Here is a 17,732-nt window from a genome sequence, read left to right on the forward strand (position 1 = left end):
ACTTGCACTAGAGTCAATAATCTAGATCACATCGCCATGTGATTTAACATCAATAGTTCACATCACCATGTGATTAGCACCCATAGTTCACATCGTCATGTGACCAATACCCAAAGGGTTTACTAGAGTCAATAATCTAGTTCACATCGCTATGTGATTAATACCCAAAGAGTACTTAGGTGTGATCATGATTTGCTTGTGAGAGAAGTTTAGTCAACGGGTCTGCCACATTCAGATCCGTATGTATTTTACAAATTTCTATGTCAACAATGCTCTGCACGGAGCTACTCTAGCTAATTACTCCCACGTTCAATATGCATCCAGATTGAGACTTAGAGTCATCTAGATCAGTGTCAAAATTTGCATCGACGTAACCCTTTACGACGAACCTTTTGTCACCTCCATAATCGAGAAATATATCCTTATGCCAGTAAGGATAATTTTGACCGTTGTCCAGTGATCTACTCCTAGATCACTATTGTACTCCCTTGCTAAACACAGTGTAGGGTATACAATAGATCTGGTACACAACATGGCATACTTTATAGAACCTATGGATGAGGAATAGGGAATGACTTTCATTCTCTTTCTATCTTCTGCCGTGGTCGGGCTTTGAGTCAAAATCAATTTCAAACCTTGTAACACAGGCAAGAACTCTTTCTTTGACTGTTCCAATTTGAACTACTTCAAAATCTTGTCAAGGTATGTACTCATTGAAAAAACTTTCAAGAGTCTTGATCTATCTCTATAGATCTTGATGCTCAATATGTAAGCAGCTTCACCGAGGTCTTTCTTTGAAAAACTCCTCTCAAATACTCCTTTATGCTTTCCAGAAAATTCTACATTATTTCTAATCAACAATATGTCACTCACATATACTTATCAGAAATGTTGTAGTGCTCCCACTCACTTTCTTGTAAATACAGGCTTCACCGTAAGTCTGTATAAAACTATATGCTTTGATCAACTCATCAAAGCGTATATTCCAACTCCGAGATGCTTGCACCAGTCCATAGATGGATCGCTGGAGCTTGCATATTTTGTTAGCACCTTTAGGATTGACAAAACCTTCTGGTTGCATCATATACAACTCTTTCTTTAATAAATCCTTTAAGGAATGCAGTTTTGTTTATCCATTTGCCAGATTTCATAAAATGCGGCAATTTGCTAACATGATTCGGACAGACTTAAGCATTGCTACGAGTGAGAAAATCTCATCATAGTCAACACCTTGAACTTTGTCAAAAACCTTTTTCAACAAGTCTAGCTTTGTAGATAGTAACACTACTATCAGCGACCGTCTTCCTCTTGAAGATCCATTTAATCTCAATGGCTCACCAATCATCGGGCAAGTCAATCAAAGTCCATACTTTGTTCATATACATGGATCCCATCTCAAATTTCATGGCCTTAAACCATTTTGCAGAATCTGGGCTCATCATCGCTTCCTCATAGTTCGTAGGTTCGTCATGGTCAAGTAACATGACCTCCAAAACAGGATTACCATACCACTCTGGTGCGGATCTCACTCTGGTTGAGCTACAAGTTCTGTAGTAACTTGATCTAAAGTTTCATGATCATCATCATTAACTTCCTCTATTGTTGGTGTAGACATCACTGGAACTGATTTCTGTGATGAACTATTTTCCAATTTGGGAGAAGGTACAATTACCTTATCAAGTTCCACTTTCCTCCCACTCACTTCTTTCGAGAGAAACTCCTTCTCTAGAAAGGATCCATTCTCAGCAATGAATATCTTGCCTTCGGATCTGTGATAGAAGGTCTACCCAACATTTTCTTTTGGGTATCCTATGAAGACGCACTTCTCCGATTTGGGTTTGAGCTTATCAGGTTGAAACTTTTTCACATAAGCATTGCAACCTCAAACTTTAAGAAACGACAGCTTACGTTTCTTGCCAAACCATAGTTCATACAGTGTCGTCTCAATGGATTTAGATGGTGCCCTATTTAACGTGAATGTAGCTGTCTCTAATGCATGACCCCAAAACGATAGTGGTAAATTGGTAAGAGACATCATAGATCACACCATATCTAATAAAGTACGGTTACGACATTCGGACACACCATTACACTGTGGTGTTCCAGGTGGCGTGAGTAGTGAAACTATTTCACATTGTTTTAACTGAAGGCCAAACTCGTAACTCAAATATTTTACTTCTGCGATCATATCGTAGAAACTTTTATTTTTGTTACGATGATTCTCCACTTCACTCTGAAATTTTTGAACTTTTCAAATGTTTCAGACTTGTGTTTCATTAAGTATATATACTCATATCTTTTCAAATCATCTGTGAAGATCAGAAAAATAATGATACCTGCTGCGAGCCTCAATATTCATCGGACCACATACATCAGTATGTATGATTTCCAACAAATCGGTTGCTCGCTCCATTGTTCCGGAGAACGGAGTCTTAGTCATCTTGCCCATGAGGCATGGTTCGCAAGCATCAACTGATTATAATCAAGTGATTCCAAAAGCCCATCAGCAAGGATTTTCTTCATGCGCTTTACACCAATATGACCTAAATGGCAGTGCCACAAATAAGTTGCACTATCATTATTAACTTTGCATCTTTTGGCTTCAATATTATGAAAATGTGTATCACCATGATCGAGATCCAACAAACCATTTTCATTGGGTGTATGACCATAGAAGGTTTTATTCATGTAAACAGAACAACAATTATTCTCTAACTTACATGAATACCCGTATTGCAATAAACATGATCCAACCATATTCATGCTCAACGCAAACACTAAATAACATTTATTTTAGGTTTAACACTAATCCCGAAAGTGTAGGGAGTGTGCGATGATGATCATATCAATCGGAACCATTTCCAATACACATCGTCACTTCACCCTTAACTAGTCTCTGTTCATTCTGCAACTCCCGTTTCGAGTTACTATTCTTAGCAACTGAACTAGTATCAAATACTGAGGGGTTGCTATAAACACTAGTAAAGTACACATCAATAACATGTATATCAAATATAACTTTGTTCACTTTGCCATCCTTCTTATACGCCAAATACTTGGGGCAGTTCTGCTTCCAGTGACCAGTCACTTTGCAGTAGAAGCACTTAGTCTCAGGCTTAGGTCTAGACTTGGGCTTCTTCACTTGAGCAGCCACTTGCTTGCCATTCTTCTTGAAGTTCCCCTTCTTCCCTTTGCCCTTTTCTTGAAACCAGTGGTCTTGTCAACCATCAACACTTGATGATTTTCTTGATTTCTACCTTCGTCGATTTCAGTATCACGAAGAGCTTGGGAATCATTTCCGTTATCCCTTGCATATTATAGTTCATCATTAAGTTCTAGTAACTTGGTGATAGTGACTAGAGAACTCTGTCAATCACTATCTTATCTGGAAGATTAACTCCCACTTGATTCAAGCAATTGTAGTACCCAGACAATCTGAGCACATGCTCACTGGTTGAGCTATGTTCCTCCATCTTGTATGCAAAGTATTGCCAGAGGTCTCATACCTCTCGACACAGGCATGAGTATGCAATTTCAACTCTTGGAACATCTTATATGCTCTGTGGCATTCAAAACATTTTTGAAGTCCCGGTTCTAAGCCGTAAAGCATGGTGCACTAAACTATCAAGTAGTCATCATACCGAGCTTTTGTCAAAAACGTTCATAATGTCTGCATCTGCTCCTGCAATAGGTCTGTCACCTAGCGGTGCATCAAGGACACAATTCTTCTATGCAGCAATGAGGATAATCCTCAGATCACGGATCCAATCAGCATCATTGCTACTAACATCTTTCAACTTATTTTTCTCTAGGAACATATCAAAAATAAAGGGGGAACAACATCACGAGCTATTGATCTACAACATAGATATGCAAATACTATCAGGACTAAGTTCATGATAAATTAAAGTTCAATTAATCATATTACTTATGAACTCCCACTTAGATAGACATCCCTCTAATCATCTAAGTGATCACGTGATCCAAATCAACTAAACCATGTATGATCATCACATGAGATGGAGTAGTTTCAATGGTGAACATCACTATGTTGATCATATCTACTATATGATTCACGCTCGACCTTTCAGTCTCCGTGTTCCGAGGCCATATCTGTTATATGTTAGGCTCGTCAAGTTTAACCTGAGTATTCCACGTGTGCAACTGTTTTGCAGCCGTTGTATTTGAACGTAGAGCCTATCACACCCGATCATCACGTGGTGTCTCAGCACAAAGAACTTTCGCAATGGTGCATACTCAGGGAGAACACTTATACCTTGATAATTTAGTGAGAGATCATCTTATAATGCTACCGTCAATCAAAGCAAGATAAGATGTATAAAAGATAAACATCACATGCAATCAAAAATATGTGACATGATATGGCCATCATCATCTTGTGCCTTTGATCTCCATCTCCAAAGCATCGTCATGATTTCCATCATCACCGGCATGACACCATGATCTCCATCATCTTGGTCTATATCAATGTGTCATCACATGGTCGTCTCGCCAACTATTGCTCTTGCAACTATTGCTATCGCATAGCGATAAAGTAAAGCAATTATTTGGCGCTTGCATCTTATGCAATAAAGAGACAACCATAAGGCTTCTGCCAGTTGCCGATAACTTCAACAAAACATGATCATCTTATACAACAACTTATATCTCATCACATCTTGACCATATCACATCACAACATGCCCTGCAAAAACAAGTTAGACGTCCTCTACTTTGTTGTTGCAAGTTTTACGTGGCTGCTACGGGCTGAGCAAGAACCATTCTTACCTATGCGTCAAAACCACAACGTTAGTTCGTCAAGTTAGTGCTGTTTTAACCTTCTCAAGGACCGGGCGTAGCCACACTCGGTTCAACTAAAGTTGGAGAAACTGACACTCGCCAGCCACCTGTGTGCAAAGCACGTCGGTAGAACCAGTCTCGCGTAAGCGTACGCATAATGTCGGTCCTGGCCGCTTCATCCAACAATACCGCCGAACCAAAGTGTGACATGCTGGTAAGCAGTATGACTTGTATCGCCCACAACTCACTTGTGTTCTACTCGTGCACATAACATCAACGCATAAACCCTGGCTCTGATACCACTGTTGGGGAACGTAGTAATTTCAAAAACTTCCTACGCACACGCAAGATCATGGTGATGCATAGAAACGAGAGGGGAGAGTGTTGTCCACGTACCCTCGTAGACCGAAAACGGAAGCGTTATGACAACGCGGTTGATGTAGTCGTACGTCTTCATGATCCGATCGATCCAAGTACCAAACGTACGGCACCTCCGAGTTCTGCACACGTTCAGCCTGATGACGTCCCTCGAACTCCGATCCAGCCGAGTGTTGAGGGAGAGTTTCGTCAGCACGATGGCGTGGTGACGATGATGATGTTTTACCGACGCAGGGCTTCGCCTAAGCACCGCTACGATATTATCGAGGTGGATTATGGTGGAGGGGGGCACCGCACACGGCTAAGAGATCCAAGGGATCAATTGTTGTGTCTATGGGGTGCCCCCTGGCCACGTATATAAAGGAGTGGGGGAGGGGAGGGGCCGGCCCTCTCTATGGCGCGCCCTAGGGGAGTCCTACTCCCACTGGGAGTAGGATTCCACCTTTCCTAGTAGAACTAGGAGCCCTTCCAAGTAGTAGGAGTAGGAGAGAAGGAAAGGGAAAAGGGAAGAGAAGGAAGGAGGGGGCGCATCCCTTCCCCCTAGTCCAATTCGGACTAGGCCTTGGGGGGGCGTGCGGCCTGCCTCTCTCTCTCTTTCCCATAAAGCCTAATAAGGCCCATACGCTCCCTGGCGAATTCCCGTAACTCCCCGGTAATCTGATAAATACCCGAATCACTCGGAACCTTTCCGATGTCCGAATATAGTCGTCCAATATATCGATATTTACGTCTCGACCATTTTGAGACTCCTCGTCATGTCCCCGATCTCGTCCGGGACTCCGAACTACCGTCGGTACATCAATACACATAAACTCATAATATAACCGTCATCGAACTTTAAGCGTGCGGACCCTACGAGTTCGAGAACTATGTAGACATGAACGAGACACGTCTCCGGTCAATAACCAATAGCAGAACCTGGATGCTCATATTGGCTCCCACATATTCTACGAAGATATTTATCGGTCAAACCGCATAACAACATACGTTGTTCCCTTTGTCATCGGTATGTTACTTGCCCGAGATTCGATCGTCGGTATCTCAATACCTAGTTCAATCTCGTTACCGGCAAGTCTCTTTACTCATTCCGTAATACATCATCTCGCAACTAACTCATTTGTCACAATGCTTGCAAGGCTTATAGTGATGTGCATTACCGAGAGGGCCCAGAGATACCTCTCTGACAATCGAAGTGACAAATCTTAATCTCGAAATACGCCAACCCAACAAGTACCTTTAGAGACACCTGTAGAGCACCTTTATAATCACCCAGTTACGTTGTGACGTTTGGTAGCACACAAAGTGTTCCTCCAGTAAACGGGAGTTGCATAATCTCATAGTCATAGGAACATGTATAGGTCATGAAGAAAGCAATAGCAACATACTAAACGATCAAGTGCTAAGCTAACGGAATGGGTCAAGTCAATCACATCATTCTCCTAATGATGTGATCCCGTTAATCAAATGACAACTCATGTCTATGGTTAGGAAACATAACCATCTTTGATTAACGAGCTAGTCAAGTAGAGGCATACTAGTGACACTCTGTTTGTCTATGTATTCACACATGTATTATGTTTCCGGTTAATACAATTCTAGCATGAATAATAAACATTTATCATGAAATAAGGAAATAAATAATAACTTTATTATTGCCTCTAAGGCATATTTCCTTCAGGTACCACCATTTTCCTTTTCAACTAGTGAAGCATAACACTTGATTAAGTAGTCGGATGGTGTGCTAAATGTAGGTGTCCGACTGTTTTAAGGAATAATTGAGGTGTGCCCGGTCCGTGCCCGCATTTAGGGGTCCAACTTACCATGTTCCGGTAGTAGTAACTATACTAGTCCCTGCGTACTCCCTTTGTTTTTATTTACTCTGCATTTTAGCTTTGCTCAAAGTCAAACTTTGTAAACTTTGACGAAGTTTATAGACAAAAATAATAACATATACAATAACAAATCAATACCATTAGATTCATTATTGAATATACTTTCCAATCATATAGATTTGCTATTGTAAATGTTCATATTTTTTCTATAAATTTGCTCAAATTTTATGAAGTTTGACTTCTGTCAAACCTAATATGCAGAGTAAATAAAAATGAGGGGAGTATCTTACACCGTGACCAAGACGGAAGGAAAAATGAGACAACTTATTGTTTATTTGAGTCGTTCAAGTATAATCATGTGGCGTTGCTCATTTCTCATTCCTCTCCAACCCTCTTCTCCATCGATCATGCTACCCTCCGGTCGAGTCCATCCTCCCGCATGCCTCATTTGAACATTCCTCCGAGTATCATTCGCATGTGGGCCTAGACCATGCTTGTATTTCCAATGTTGTAATGTGTCTGACATGCATACAAACAAACAGTTCGTTTAAAGTTTCACATTGCCTCCACTACGTGTCGCTTCCCGTCTTAGTTTTGACATCCCATTCGGTTCATGCCTTGACACATCTTGACGAGATCAATTGATGTTGAGAGATCAATTGCCTGTCGTGTAGGGAGATAAAAGTTTGGTCAGTTTCTATGATAGAAATGACCAGCAAGGGGGATCTGTGGGGGATCAGAGGGAGTATATTGTACGTTCATAAGCAAAACGAACGTATTGTACCCACCCTAGTCCTCTTTCAATCGATCTCTAGACCCTGAGATGAAATTGAGAGAGAACGAGTGGGCGCATGTGTGATACCTAAGGCAGATTCAAAATTTTGAACCGGTGATCATATCATCCGCAAATCATATATAAAGGGCATTCAATGTTCGTTTCGCTTTTGAACGTACAATATACTCCCTCTGATTCTTTCTAGTTTACATATAAGTTTTATGTGTAGTCAAAGTATCTGTACTTTGATCAAACTTACAGAAAAAAGTATCAACATTCAACAACGCCCAATCAATATTGTTAGATTCGTACGTACTCCTAGATTTGTATTGAAACGGAGATGGTTTCCAATTTGTTTTCAACCACGTGAATGTGCTTGTTCTCGCGCATGCTCTTCCTACTAGGATTTCGCCATGTATAGCCAGTCCAATAGTAACTTTTTTTAAGCTCCCTGTCCAAAACATCTGTAGTAGAGTATGCAGTGCTCATAGTACTCCCTCCTTCCATTTATATAGGGCCTAAGAGCAAATCTAATAAGGCCTACTCAGCAGGCTATAAGACTTTCCATGTCATTAAAATCCTACTTGGAGGAGTGAGAAGAGGGGAGAGAGAGTGAAGCGGGCTCTTATTCTACAGCCTAGCTATAACACATAGATCAAGGAAAAAAATACTATGCATGCAACTCTCTTCCAATCATATACCTTGCTTATGCAAATATTAAATTCTTAGAGCCAACCTAATAGACATTCTAAGAGCCAACCTATTACTTAACCATGCAAAGATTAAATGCTTATATGAGTAGTATTTTTTATGATGGCTCTAAGTGAGGTGGCATCTCTTTATAACCAATAGGTGGCATCTCTATAAAGAGTTGTCATTAAAATTTCGAGATAAGCCCTATAAACCAAAAGGGTGGCATCTCTTTGTAGCCTTGTGATGGGTCACTTACTGGTGGGCCCCATGCTTGCTAGGCCCCGCATGTCAGTAACTCAATGGGTTCGGCCACGTCAGGGGATCCTCATACGTAGTATACTTCCTCTATTTTTATTTACTCCTCATAAACGGAGGGAGTAGTAGTATAAATGACGCGGGCGGGGGAGGGGGGACGTCGGTTTGCTCTCAACTGGGTCCCACAAGTGAGCAAAAACGTAAGACGAAGCGCGTTCCATTTGGTGAGTGATGTGGAGGGTCCAACGTGCCGGGGTGCAACGCGAACATGACAAGAGCGATGTATAGACAAAACCGATTGACCGGTTGTCACCGGAACCACTATTCACACCAGAACCTTCGCTGCTCCGCCTACGCCAGCCACTGCCCCAAAACCACACCTCCTCTCCAGCCCATTCCCCCACCTTTCAATCCCGTAGCCCGCATCAAGCGTCCCCTAGTTCACCGGAAAGCCATGGCGCGCCACAAGATCATGTACTACAAGATGCTGACGCCGGAGCGCCGCGCAGAAATCGCGGCAGTGGTTGGCGCCACAGACCTCTGTTCCCAAGCTCGCTTTGCGGTGGGCCAATCCTCGAGTTCTTTGGAGCCAAGCTACAAGGAAGAGGAAGCCGATCCAATGTTCATGGCGGAGGTCACGGTGTAGAAGGCCCCTGATGTGTATGAGACGATGGACGTTGAATTTGTGCCGGCGTCCGGGTCCCCCATGGTGCAGGCGGACCAGCGGTTCAACCTAGTGATACTAAAGGAGGACTGGGACGCGGAGGCTCAACTCGACGCGGAGCACACGCATGCCGCTGCCATCGAGGCTCTCCTGCAGGCGGAACCGAATGTCGTGGATGTGAACCGGGCGGTGGAGGCTCAACTTGACACGGAGCGTGCGTATGCCGCTGCCATCAAGGCCCTCCTACAGGTGGAACCGGACGTGCTGGACTAGAACCGGGCGGCGGAGGCTCAACTCGATGCGGAGCACACGGATGTCGCTGCCATCGAGGGCCTCCTGCAGGCGGAAATGGACGTCCTGGACCTGAACCGAGCAGCGGAGGCTCAACTCGACGAGGAGCGCGCGGATGCCGCTGCCATCGAGGCCCTCCTGCAGGCCAAACCGGATGTCCTGGACTTGAACCGGGTGGCGGAGGCTCAACTCGACGCAGAGCGCGTGGATGCCGCTGCCATTGAGGCCCTCCTATAGGTGGAACCAGACGTCTTGGACTTGAATTGGGCGGTGCTCTCGTCCGTGCAGAGCGCCCGCACGCTCCGCATGAATGAGTAGCTGGAGGCCGAGGAAAACCACAGTGCAGAGACACACATCGGCAGCTACGGCTGGTTCGCGCCGGCAGCCAAAGACGATGAGGCCGTCTCATTCCGCGAGAAATGCTAGTTTTTCTTTATGTTGTTGTTTTTAGGGATCTTTTGATGTGTAAAAACATATATTTATGCAAGTCGCGTGACTTTCATCATTTGGGCCAGTCAACCATTTCAGGCGGTTGGATGAATATCCTACGTCTCCTAACCCTTCTTCCTCACCTCTTCTTCTTCCCTAACAGACCACTACATGGGCCGTACGGATCTTCCCCAACATGCGGTTGGATAAACATACTGTATGAACGAAAATTATGTGTCAGCGGTAGGATGGCTGAGTTTGGTTTGATCACATGCGGTAGCACGTGTCAGTGAGGGTGCGTTCCCTTGGTTGGGTTTGCGGTGTGCAGGAGCGACTGTGAGGGTGCGATGCGACCGCGACAGCCGTACACAAGTGTACCTCCTTTTCATGTTGAAAACTTTAGGCAAGCTTGGAAAAAATGTGTGGCGAAGTATGGCAATGCAAGGCCTAGACCCAAACAGGATACAAGTACGTACGTAGGAGTACTAGTGTTCAAAAAGAAAGGCGAGGTTTTCCTTCGCGGTATTAATCGATAAAGATCTTCATTTGACGTGTCAATTAATGCGTATTTTTTCTCCAAAGCCCAAAGAGCTAACCATTTCAATCCTCCTCGCTTGATTAATGCAGCGCCATGCAAACCAACCTTCTCACTTCCGCATGCATGCAAGGGTATATTAATGTCTTTGGTTGCTAGTACGAGGCAAACCCCATCAATTTTGCCTCGATTAGTGTTAGTGGCCTTCTGCAAATTGTAATTTTGATATACTGGCCTTGTGTGCAGAAAAATGGAGGTAGTAACTATTTGACTTCCTTCCCCATTGCGGTGACGTCGATGATATCTCGAAAGTTGTGGTTTGGCGGAGTGCGTTCGACGGAAAACACCATTGAGGGAGACCATGGTAAGTCGTTCGCAAGTGCCGCCTGCAAGCCGAGACAACCGCCTTATTTGCATCCAGGAAGTCCGTTGAACCAAAGGACGTGTAAATGCACTAGTACTACACAATAGCGTCGTCCGTCCAGCTTAGTGCGGTGAGGTGGTTTCTCGAAGAAGATGATGGAGAAGTGGAGTCAGCGAAGAGTGAAATGATGGTTGCTTCGTCTGTGCTTTGTGATTTGATGCCTCACTGCTATGTGATTTATGATAGAAGGTACAGGGGAGTAGAATCTATGCTCTATACTGTACATGCGTCCAAGCATGGGAGAAAGAGGAGAGACGTTGCATTTTTCTATTCCTTCAATCGATCAATCAATCAATCAGGGAGCTTTGGTTCCATCTTTTTGGCTTTGGCAGCACCGTCCACAATGGTTCCCATCGATGCCAAAAGGTATTTTCACATTTGGCTACACATTGTGGATGCCCTTAATTGTACCACTTGGTTTTTCTCCTGTGTGCTATCTATACAAATCTCAATTATATTGATCTAAAAAATTATAGAATCAAGATTAGTAAAAAGGAGGTGATTTTGCCGCGCGGATTTGGCAGGGGAGGTTTCTTATTTTTAGAGGACATTGGCCTGGCGGTTTTCTAACATGCGGTCTCGCGTGTCTGTGCTTTACCAAGACGATCCACGTCCCACATGAGGCAGAACAACGGCAGAAGCAACACGTGGTTAACTTGAAGAAGATGAGGGAGAAGCGGATTCAGCAACGAGTGAAATGATGGTTGCTTTGTCCCTCCAACTTATTTTTTAGCATTATTACTTTGTCCCCCCAACTTAACTATGGGAAAGGTGCAGCTTTGTGATTTGACGCCTCATTGCTCATTACTACGCCGGCGCCATGATAGGGGTGCTTCATCCCTACTGCTCTGCGCTGTATTTCGGTATGGCACGTGGACCCGGTAGCTTGATGTCCCACATGTCGGTGAAAGGGACTAGAACATTTATGAAAGCGAGCGCTCCACTCTTACGACAGAGGAGTACATGACACAGCGGCCCAGTGAACTGTTACTTGTACTGTAGTACTAGTACTAGTATAGTTTTGCTGTTTCGCACGATCCATCGATACAAACCCAAACAGGAAAGGGCGGGATTTTTCCTGCGCGGTAGATGATACTAGTCATACATTTCAAAGGAAATTTTAATGTGTGCAAACTGAATAATTAAGTAACAATATGATATCTAGTAAAACTAAAAACACATATGATTTATTGTGTTAGAGTGTAGTAGCAGTGCTGTATTGCATAGTTGTTAGAGGTAACATGCGAGAACGTGTAGAGATGCAGTTTTGGAGGGCCTATAGAGAGAAAAGCGTAATACGGTCACTGGACTTCAGAATATGCTCATTACGGTCACTATATACCTTTTGCGGTGATTATATGGTCACTTGCTCACCGTTCAGCATCGGATTGCACTCTGCTAACCGGCCAAATAATCTGCGTGGCACTATGTTGACTAGTTAAATTGACCATGTTCCTTGTGGGTCCCACCTGTTAGTTCGCATAGGAAAAAGGTCAGATAAACACAAATTTATGCAGGCGCGACAAGACTCCAACCCGTGCGCAGGAACCACCTGGTTGTGTATGTGTCTGTTAGGGTATGATGTATGCGCATGCACGTGTAGGTTGAGCACTTGAGTGTGAGAGTGTGTGTTGGTCGTGTGGTGTGTGCATGCATGCGTGCGTGTGAGTGTTGCGTGCTTTCTTGGCTACGTGTGTACATGTGAGTGTTGCGTGCGTGCGTGGATGCATGTGTTCATGTGAGTGTTGCATGCATGTAGTTCGTGTGCATGTGTGCCTGTGTGTATAATCACCACACAAGCTCATGTGTGTTAAAACAGACGGCTCAGCATACCAATACAAGGCCACCTTGTCCGCTATGCCTGCGGTCATGACTTCGAACCACCGTCCAATATTTTTGTGTCGTTTGTTTTCATTCTTACTAGCAAGATGACCGTGTGTTGCACGTAACATCAAGATGCATCTGTATGAGTAGTTTATCTTGTGAGAGAAAAGGATGAACGAGGGAAGGCCTCATTTGCAAATGTGGAGAGATGTGTGGGTACCTTTTGCAAAATTGCCATAATTTCCTTCCTCTCTGTCAAATATAAATCAGACGGCCTATATTGCAGGATGGCAGGCATACCATCATCACCAACTCTGTTTTTTATAAGAGTGTAGATGTAGAGTAGATACACGTGGACAGGTGGGCCCAATGGTAGTGAGATGATGTGATGCAACACTAGAGGTGCCACATGGAGCGTTTAACTGGTCAACTAGTCACGTCTTGAGCAAATACAGAGCTGTACGGTGAGCCCGTGACTGTATAATAACCACAAAACATAAATGGTGACCGTAAATAGTGGATTTTGAAGTCCAATGTACGTATCGTGCTTTCGCTTCAAATACAATGATCGTCATTGTATATATCGCGAGAGAAAGATGAAACATGCGTGAATGTGTTGGGGCGTACTTTTAGAGGACCTAGAGATAGTTTGTGTGCGTACGTGAAAGGGGCGTAGAGGGGGTGTATGCGATGGAGAGAGAGAGATGCTCTTTGTTTCTCTTTATTATGACTAACTTTATATATAGTATAAAAAAATATAAAAATTCATAATGCGGAATAAATATCATTGTGGGCACCATGCAATGCAAATTAACGTTCATACTCCTCCATATAACTTTGTAATGTTGTATATATGTAGAAATTCTAAAATAATTTCTTGGCCACACTTTATTCAAAAGGAATGTTGTATGCGAAATAAACATGAAGAGAGGGCTTTTTACATCAATGGGGTACATGATGTAACATGTGTGAATGTGTAGTTGATGTATTTGGCAGAGCCTAGAGAGGTATGTGTGTCTATTACGTATTAGAGAGAGGCATGGATAGAGGGGCCGGCGTGGGGGATGTGGGAGAGATAGCACGAGAAATGAGAGAGGTCTAGAGAGAGAGAGAGATGAATATGATGTCACAGCGAGAGATGCCCTTGAGTGTGTATATGCAAGGGGGGAATAGAGGCACGAAGAGAATTTTTTGTGTGTGGTGTCTGTGTTGATATGTGTGGGTGTGAGAAGATAATAAGACATGAGGGCAGAGGGTGTGTCACCGCGTGAGGTCCGGTGGGCCGAGGTGAGGCCCTTGGTTCGGTTCCGTCCTGCGCCACATTGGTCGGCCCGTGACGCATTTAGGAAGACCCATGGATGACTAGTCGTACAAGACAAAGATAGCAGAATCGTGAAGGACTCTATGTCCACTGACAAAGCCGGCTAGGATTTGAGGTCCTCGGAGTAAGGTAACCCCTTATCTCTGATATTACTATTCATCCAACCTAACTTTAAGGGGCATCCTATAGAATGCTCTGCTAGAATCATACTCGTCGATTAGGAAGAGAGGTGTGAGACAATGTGTGAGAGACAGGCCTGAAGATAATGTGCGTACGGGAGACACGTAGGCAGGTCTATGTATATAGAAAGGGTCGATGGGGATTGTGCATGTGTATGCTTGTGAGAGGAAGAGTGCTTGTGATAAAGGTTAGTGAAAACAGTCGCAAATGGTTATGAGAGGGAGGGAGGGTTATATCAAGAGCATGTCTGCGAGAAAGACACCTCGGAAGAGAGTGTGTGAGGATGTGTGAGAGACCACCGATGGAGAGTGAAACTACACGTAAAAGACTGGTGTACACATTGATTAAAAATATAAATTGTATCCAAATATTAGGATGGGATCATGATATTTGCAATTCAGGTAAGGAATGGTCATTGATCCACTAGACATCTAGATTCTATCGAATTTGAGCATGTCTATGTTATTATTCGACATAATTGATCCACATAGTTAGTATTTTGAACTCCAGACAATGCATCGCTTTAGCAATCGAATATAAACGTGAGTATAGTTCATGTTGTGTGTGTAAAGCACATTATACATATGAAAGTTACACAATGAACATTATAAATAGCTAGCTATGAACTAGCATACATTTGAATTCGACTTAAGGTGGTTTAAAAAAATTGAATTCAACATGAAGTCCATTCAATTATTTGAATTCTATATCATGGCATTTGTAAATCATACCAAAATTATGGGGGCACCAATCTTTGCTCAGCTTTTGTACATAATAGCATATATAGCCGTGTACAAAATAGATTCAAATTTACCTCCTCCATTACAAAATAATCATAGTTATAGGATTTTCAAGTGTCAAAATTTCAAAAAGAAGCGCATAATTTAATGAGGTTTTCAAACATACAAGGCCAAATTTAACATTGTCTATTTAGGTCAATCCTCATAGTTCAAGAGTACTCTAAACGTGAATGCTTCTATTTCAAAATTTCGAATGAAGCGCCAAAAGAGCCTCTACTCGGCCAAAACCGTGTGAGACCAATGTTTGGTAGAAGGAAATTACCTTTCTAACACCGATCCGTGAAACCTACTGACCTGACGTCCAAAGGTCTAAACCGGGGTAGGTTTGTAGCTTCATCTAGACATCACGCAACCACCTCCGAAAAACATTCATACACAATGGCCGCCTAAGCACACATGCGCGCGGCCGAAATCGCTCCCTCCCACTATTTGGGACACCTGGTATTACCATCCTACCCCCGACCCGCAGTAGGTCCAAAATTTAAGAGGGGGCAAATTTTGTACTTTCCCCAAATTTCAAACAAGCGCGTCCCATCTGTTCAAAAAAACCAAAAACAAGCGCGTCCCAGACCGAAACATGGTTCTTCCTTAGCCCCACCCCCGTCTGATTCCCCTTTCGTACTCCATGGGCGCCAAAACTACCTCTCAACCAGCCGTGAAACCCCGGTGTCCTCCGTCCGCCACCCCATCCCACCCATCAACCGCTGCCCTCCTCCATCACGCCGGAGCTGATACCCCGATGTCGTCGTCCACCGCAACCTCAACTGCAACGCTAATACGTCTCTAACGTATCTATAATTTTTGATTGTTCCATGCTATATTATACTGTTTTGGACATTATTGGGCTTTATTATACACTTTTATATTATTTTTGGGACTAACCTATTAACCGGAGGCCCAACCCAGAATTGTTGTTTTTGCCTATTTTAGGGTTTCGCAGAAAAATAATATCAAATGGAGTCCAAACGGAATGAAACCTTCGGGAACGTGATTTTCGGAACGAACATGATCCAGAGGACTTGGACCCTACGTCAAGACATCAACCAGGAGGCCACGAGGTAGGGGGCGCGCTTACTCCCCTAGGCGTGCCCTCCACCCTCGTGGGCCCCTGTTGCTCCACCAACGTACTCCTTCCTCCTATATATACCTACGTACCCCCAAACTACCAGATACGGAGCCAAAACCCTCATTCCACCGCTGTAACTTTTTGCATCCACGAGATCACATCTTGGGGCCTATTCCGGAGCTCCGCCGGAGGGGGCATCGATCACGGAGGGCTTCTAAATCAACACCATAGCCCTTCTGATGAAGTGTGAGTAGTTTACCTCAGACCTACGGGTCCATATTTTCCATATTTATTAGCTAGATGGCTTCTTCTCTCTTTTTGGATCTCAATACAAAGTTCTCCCCCTCTCTTGTGGAGATCTATTCGATGCAATCTTCTTTTGCGGTGTATTTGTTGAGATCGATGAATTGTGGGTTTATGATCAAGTTTATCTATGAACAATATTTGAATCTTCTCTGAATTCTTTTATGTATGATTGGTTATCTTTGCAAGTCTCCTCGAATTATCAGTTTGGTTTGGCCTACTAGATTGATCTTTCTTGCAATGGGAGAAGTGCTTAGCTTTGGGTTCAATCTTGCGGTGTCCTTTCCCAGTGACAGCAGGGGCAGCAAGGCACGTATTGTATTGTTGCCATCGAGGATAACAAGATGGGGTTATCATATTGCATGAGTTTATCCCTCTACATCATGTCATCTTGCTTAAAGTGTTACTCTGTTCTCTTGAACTTAATACTCTAGATGCATGCTGGATAGCGGTCGATGTGTGGAGTAATAGTAGTAGATGCAGGCAGGAGTCGGTATACTTGTCTCGGACGTGATGCCTATATACATGATCATACCTAGATATTCTCATAACTATGCTCAATTCTGTCAATTGCTCAACAGTAATTTGTTCACCCACCGTAAATACTTATGCTCTCGAGAGAAGGCACTAGTGAAACCTATGGCCCCCGGGTCTATCTTCCATCGTATTAATCTTCCAATACTTAGTTATTTTCATTGCCTTTTATTTTACTTTGCATCTTTATCATAAAAATACCAAAAATATTATCTTATCAAATCTATCAGATCTCACTCTCGTAAGTGACCGTGTAGGGATTGACAACCCCTTATCGCGTTGGTTGCGAGGATTTATTTGTTTGTGTAGGTGCGAGGGACTCGTGCGTGGCCTCCTACTGGATTGATACCTTGGTTCTCAAAAACTGAGGGAAATACTTACGCTACTTTGTTGCACCACCCTTTCCTCTTCAAGGGAAAACCAACGCAAGTGCTCAAGAGGTAGCAAGAAGGATTTCTGGCGCCGTTGCCGGGGAGGTCTACGCAAAAGTCAACACACCAAGTACCCATCACAAACCCTTATCTCTCGCATTACATTATTTTCCATTTGCCTCTCGTTTTCCTCTCCCCCCACTTCACCCTTGCCGTTTTATTCGCCCTCTCTTTTCCTTTCGCCCTCTTTCCGTTTG

The sequence above is a fragment of the Triticum urartu genome, chromosome 5A (assembly GCF_056163025.1).
Source record: "Triticum urartu cultivar PI428250 chromosome 5A, HENAU_Tu73, whole genome shotgun sequence".
NCBI classification, from domain to species: Eukaryota; Viridiplantae; Streptophyta; class Magnoliopsida; order Poales; family Poaceae; genus Triticum; species Triticum urartu.